Genomic DNA, 6,439 nt, shown 5'->3' with positions numbered 1-6,439 from the left:
TTGTTGCACTACAGTGACGCCCTCTTGGACGTACCCGGTGCTGCTGCTGCTACTGTGGTCGTCTCAGAGGTCACAGGCACTCCACCTTTCTCTTCAGTGCTGGTGCCTCTTTCTTCTGCTGCTCTCTCAGATGCAACTGTCACTTATAGCCCCTCTTTACGATGCGCTGACCAGAAGTTTGTTTCACTGCCTCATGCCGTGCTAACAATTGTTCGTGGCTCCAGCACTATTTATGTGGCCAACCCGTTCTCCTGCCCTACCACTTTACTCCATGGCCAATCGCTTGGTAATGTTGCCTTTCTCGATCCCGCCTCAGCATACCCCCTCGTCGATAGCGCGGCCGGCCTTCACGTCATCGCCATTACGCCTGTTTCCATCACCAATCAGTCTTCTGTCGATATTTTTCACCGTTCCGTCGACGCCGCCCTGACGTCTACCCAACGAGGCCAGCTTGTCGCCGTTCTGCAGCGTTTTCAAGCTTCGTTTGACTACCAGCAACCTTCCTTGGGCCGCACCACCACCGTTACCCACTGTATTGACACTGGAACCCATGCCCCTTTGCGCCAACGTCCGTATCGCGTGTCAGTCGCTGAGCGGTGCATCATTGACGAGCAGGTGACCGACATGCTCAAGTGCCATGAGAAAAAAAGACGGTTCTACCCGGTTCTGCATGGACTACCGTCGTCTGAACAAGATTACACGCAAGGACGTTTACCTTCTCCCCCGTATCGATGATGCCCTCGACTGCCTGCCGGGCTCTGAGTTCTTTTTTTCATTGGACTTGCGCTCCGGTTACTGGCAGGTGCCGATGGCGGAGACCGCCCAAAAACTGCATTCATCACACCCGACGTTTTCTATGAATTTAATGTCATGTCCTTCGGCCTCTGCAATGCACCCGCCACATTCGAGTGCATGATAAACAACATGCTCCGAGGGCTCAAATGGCACACATGCCTTTTTTATCTAGACGACGTTGTCATCTTTTCCCCGGACTTCTCGTCTCACTTCCAGCGCCTTGAGGCTGTTCTTCGCTGCCTGATTGACGCTGGCCTCCAACTCAATTTGAAAAGTCCGCTACGGAGCTCGGCAGCTCACTATTCTCGGACATGTCCTACTTCCGCCGCTTTGTCCGCAATTTCGCCACTATCATCGACCCCCTGACCAAGCTCCTTTCCAGCCACGACCTTTCGGCCTGGTTGCCAGCCTGTGATGAAGCGTTTATGACACTCCATCGCCTCCTGACCACTCCACCAATTCTGCGCCACTTCTACCCTCGTTCTCCAACGGAACTCCGCACCGATGTCAGTGGCGTCGACCTCGGTGCAGTACTCGCTCAGCGCAAGCAAGGCTTTGAGAATAAGAAGCACGAATAAGAAGCAGCCTCTAAGTTTTACATACACACTTGGCGACACACAGGTCAAAAAATATGATCAGGCGAAATATCTAAGACTCATCCTAACATCCAACCTGCGTTGGGAACCCTACATCAAATCAATTTGCTCTAAAGCTGAAGGTAAATTAAATTATTTAAGGAGAAAGCTGCGTAACACGCCGGGCCATATTAAACTCAGTGCCTATAAAACTCTCATCAGACCTACCCTAGAATATGCGGGTATAGTCTGGAGCGGTCGAATTTCGATGGAGGCGGAATTCTAGAGGCCCGTGTGCTGTGCGATGTCAGTGCACGTAAAAGAACCCCAGGTGGTCGAAATTTCCGGAGCCCTTCACTACGGCGTCCCTCATAGCCTGAGTCGCTTTGGGACGTTAAACCCCCCATAAACCAATCTGGAGCCCCCATCAAAAAATTTTAATCAACAAATTAGAGCGCATTCAAAAACTAGCAGTAAGGTTTGTATACTCAAAGTATTCTCGCCAAACTACCGCTACCAGTCTAATAATTCAATCAAATTTGCAAAGCCTGTCACAGCGAAGAATCATTTCAAGATTAAAATTTTTGTTCCAGCTTCTTCACGGCCACTTCAAAATAACAAATTCACAATACTTACACCCTCCTTTCAAACACTCGTCTAGAACTAACCATAGTAAAACAGTCCGCCAACCAGTCAGCCGTGTAAATATCCACAAGTACTCCCTGTTTCCAGATGCTATATCCTATTGGAATAAACTGCCTGAAGATGCGGTGGAGTGTACGTCCGTGAAATTATTTGTTAATTATATTGAACAAATGGACTTTTCTGTTTAATTTTCTCTATTATTTTTGTGTTTAGATCACAGATCTCTGTATTTTTGTGTTTGATCACATTGATGCCTTGTTAACACTCCTGCAAGGGCCCGAAAAGGGCCTGCAGTATGTTGAAATAAATACGTGGTCGCTTACGCTAGGCGGACACTCACAAAAGGTGAAGCCAACTATTCTGTCACCGAGAAGGAGTGTTTAGCCACCATTTGGGCGATCGTCAAGTTTCGCCTCTACGGGCGCCCTTTTGACGTCACCGATTACCACACCCTCTGCTGGTTGTCCTCTTTGAAATATCCCTCTGGTCGACTGACGCGCTGGGCTCTGCGACTCCAAGAGTACGACATTCGCGTTATCTGTCGTTCTGGCTGCAAACATGCCGCTGCTAATACCCTCTCACGTTCCCCTGTACCACCTGAGGCAGTGCTTTGTATATCCACCCTGCCTTCTTTGACGTTTGAGTCCACTGATATGGCTTCCGAGCAATGCAAAGACCCGTGGATCACTTTCCTTTTAGATCTCTTATCTGGCCAATAGTCTCGACCTCTTTCCCGTGCTCTCCGTCGTCAGTCCCACCATCTCGCCATCCGAGACGAGCTCCTTTACCGCCGCAACTATCTCCCGGATGGTCGCAAGTGGCTTCTCGTCATTCCGACACATCTGCGCTCCTTCATTTGCTCTTCCTACCACGATGATCCCCAGTGTGCCCATGCCTGCCGGATTCTTGAAGACTTTCACCCGTCTACGACAGCAGTACTACTGGTGTGGGATGGCCCGTTACGTCCGCCAGTTCGTTCAGTCCTGCACCACATGCCAGCGACGAAAACATCCACCTCGCCGACCCGCCGCTCCTATGCAGCCGCTGCCTTGCCCAGTACAGCCCTTCAAGCGTGTTGGCATCGACCTCTACGGCCCTCTTCTCAGCACATTATCCGGGAACCGCTGGATCATCGTTGCCATCGACCACCTTACACGCTATGCTGAAATGTCACCTTTACCATCTGCTACAGCTCACGACATTGCATCCTTCATTCTCCATCGCATCATTCTTCGCCTAGGTGTGCCTAAAGAGGTGCTCAGTGATAGAGGTCCGTCCTTCCTCTCTGAAGTTGTTGAAGCTCTCCTTCAGGAATGCAACGTCGTTCATCACACCATTTCCGCCTACCATCCCTAGACAAATGGCATGGTTGAGCGTTTTAACCGCACCCTCGGCGACATGCTCACCATGTATGTCGCTTCCAACCATTGCAACTGGGTCCGCATTCTCCCTTTCGTCACATACACTTATAACTCCGCTGCTCAAGCCACCACCGAATTCTTTCCGTACTTTCTCCTGTACAGCCGTGAGCCTTTTTGCACAACGGACACCATTCTACCTTACTGCTCTGGTGCTTCCGAATTTACAACTCTTTCTCAAGCCGCATCTTATGCCGAAGAGTGCCGACAGCTTGCCTGGTCCTTCACTTCTCACGCCCAGCAGCAGCAGAAAAGCACCCGTGACCCCGTGCACTTCCTCCCGCTTACCTTCCTGACTCTGGTCTGGCTGTGGGTACCCTCCTCAGGTCCCGGCCTTTCCTCCAAACTTCTTAGCAAGTACCAGGGACCCTACCGTATTCTTCAGCAGACTTCCCCTTTCAATTACCTCATAGAACTCTAAGCCATCTCCTGATCATCGTCGCCAAGGCCGCGCCATTGTCCACACGACCCGCCTCAAACCATACAACCCCGCCGTCGTCACATCGCCCTAGGCCGCCAGGATGGCGCCCTTTCGCCTGGGGCGAATTGTAAGACTGGCCTTCGGCTTTGGAATCTTCAGAGGCTGGCGCTTAACGAAGACGAAGACGAGAAGCGCCGAACGCTCCGAAGCTCGAGCGCCGAACACTCGGTCCCTCTTGCGTGCTCTGGACTGAATGCTGCCTCTGGTCTGTGCCTGCACTGTACCGCTGGTCGTTCGCGACGCTGTGCTTTGCAAGGCATTCCTTATTTACAGGACCATGGGTTTTGCAAGGAGTGCACTCCTTTGTCGTCATATGCTAACCCACACCCACAAAAAACCGTCTGTGTGATGTTTCTCTCAGCATCTTTGCAGGAAGCACTGACAATCCTTCTAAGCTGCGGTGTGGTCTACCAGCATTGAGTGTTGAGAGGACACGTTTCCATTTATGTGATCTCTCTTCTGATCGTGCTCGTAGACTGCTTCAAATCCATGTTGCTGTTTTGTAGTGTTAATGTCAAAGCGGCATGTTGTGCCCTTTTAACATGTTCAACTACTTTTTGGATGTGTCTGCCGCAGCCAAATTGGTGGTGCACTGTTCAACTTTGTTGTCTCCGTGTAACCACCTTCTTCAGTTCTGCAAACTGTCCCTCCACTTTTGTTTTTTGGTTTTGGAATAGAGCACATTTATTTATTTATTTGTTTATACCTCATAGGCCCACAAGGGGGCATTTCGTGAGGGGTGGGCTTACATATCTATTAAGTAATTAGTTCGATTGATGCCTTGAAGCGACTGAGGTGTTATGTAGAATAGTTTCTATGGTCAAGTTGTTCCACTTTCTGAAAGTCTGGCTGAAAAATGACTTGGGATGGGAAGAGGCGAACGCTCGAGCAGAATGCACTGCTTTTGGTTGGTTAATTCGGCGTGAATGACGGTGGGCGGGGATGATGATGGAAGTGCGCAAGGTGAATGGTTGTATTTATGATAAAGGCGAAGACTAGATATCTTCTAGCGTGATTCAAGGCAGGGGAAGACAGCTCGAAATTTCGCCGGTGTATCGCTGGTGTGGTAAGAATAATCTGAATATATGAGACACACTGTGTGATTCTAGATGGATTCTTTGGCCTTGGTAAGGTTGACTTGATGGGGGTCCTATATGGCAGATGCATAATCAAGTTTCAGCCTGACTAAAGTAAATAGGCGGTTAGTTTTTCTGTGGGCGGAGTAAGCCGTATGTTGCGTTTTAGGTAACCAAGAACACGGTTAGTATCATTTGTTATATTGATAATACAGCAAGGCCAAGTCAGGTCGGGTTTTGGGCTTTTCTTTAGGTATTTGTATGATGGTGCGTGTGCTATTGCGGCACCGCATATGCTGTAATTTGGTGGATGATACGACTGCCGATGATGAAATGAGACAAGATTTGAATTTGTAGCGATTGAAGGTGTTAACTTGTTAGAACACCAATTTTCGATTAGTGCTATGTCATTTTAAAGTGTAATAGGTCACTGTTAGTGTTGCTGCCTTAGATGACGCATTTGTCAGCGAACAGTGGATTGTAGACTACGCAGAAGATCGTTAATGTAGATCAAAAATAGTAGAGGGTCTAGAACAGTACCTTGTGGCACACCAGAGGTTACAGGGGACATTGAAGATGCACAGTTGTTACCGAATGCAAATTGCTGGCAGTTAGTCAGAAAATCTTTTAGCCAATTGAATACAAAGAGGTTTAAGGTCAAGCGTGAAAGTTTGTGTAAGAGTCGTTTGTGGGCTAATTTATGGAATGCTTTTTTGAAGTCAAATAAAAGTGAATCCACAGATATAATAATATCCATACTCTTAATATCATTGCCAAGTAGTGCTGACTTGAACAGAGAAGGTTTTTTTAATAATTCATGTTGGTTAGGTGGAGAGAATTTGACAGACTGTAAAATAAAATAAGCTAACCGGAGAAGGCATTTGTGTTTGGACGAGAAAGCTGTTTTCTTTTTAGCTAGCAGTACCAATTAGCGACGCCAAACTTCGAGAACTTACGAGCAATTTCTGCTGAAAGATGTTCACGCTTGGGATTTAGTCTGGGTCTGAAGCGGGTACATTCTTCAGGCGACTCATATGCACTCGTGGCCTTTTAAAACAACCTGGTTTCTTCACAACCACACGAGGTGCATTGGTAGCTCATGGCTGTCTCTCCAGCACTCCTTCACTGAAAATCTCATCAGCTTTCTTCTCAAGAATAGGCAGGTGTTTGGATGTGGCAGTTTGGCTATGAAGCCTTTGTTCAGATCTAATGTTAAGTGTACCCTGGAAGGAAGTTTTACAATGACCATGTTTAATGTATTGCATCGGGTAAGAAAAAGTGCAAGATGTCAGTGTGAACAATATTGTTACCTTACGGCAAGCTGATAAAGACAGGACCACATGACAAATGGTGATGGCATGATTTAATTTCTATGGGCCTATTTTGAACACTGGGTGTCACGCTACTGCCCACTTTGTCGTATTCTAGTCCGCGACAATATTTTAGTTT

Source organism: Amblyomma americanum, chromosome 10, assembly GCF_052857255.1.
Source record: "Amblyomma americanum isolate KBUSLIRL-KWMA chromosome 10, ASM5285725v1, whole genome shotgun sequence".
NCBI lineage: Eukaryota > Metazoa > Arthropoda > Arachnida > Ixodida > Ixodidae > Amblyomma > Amblyomma americanum.
Note: the sequence above shows the minus strand (reverse complement) of the source record.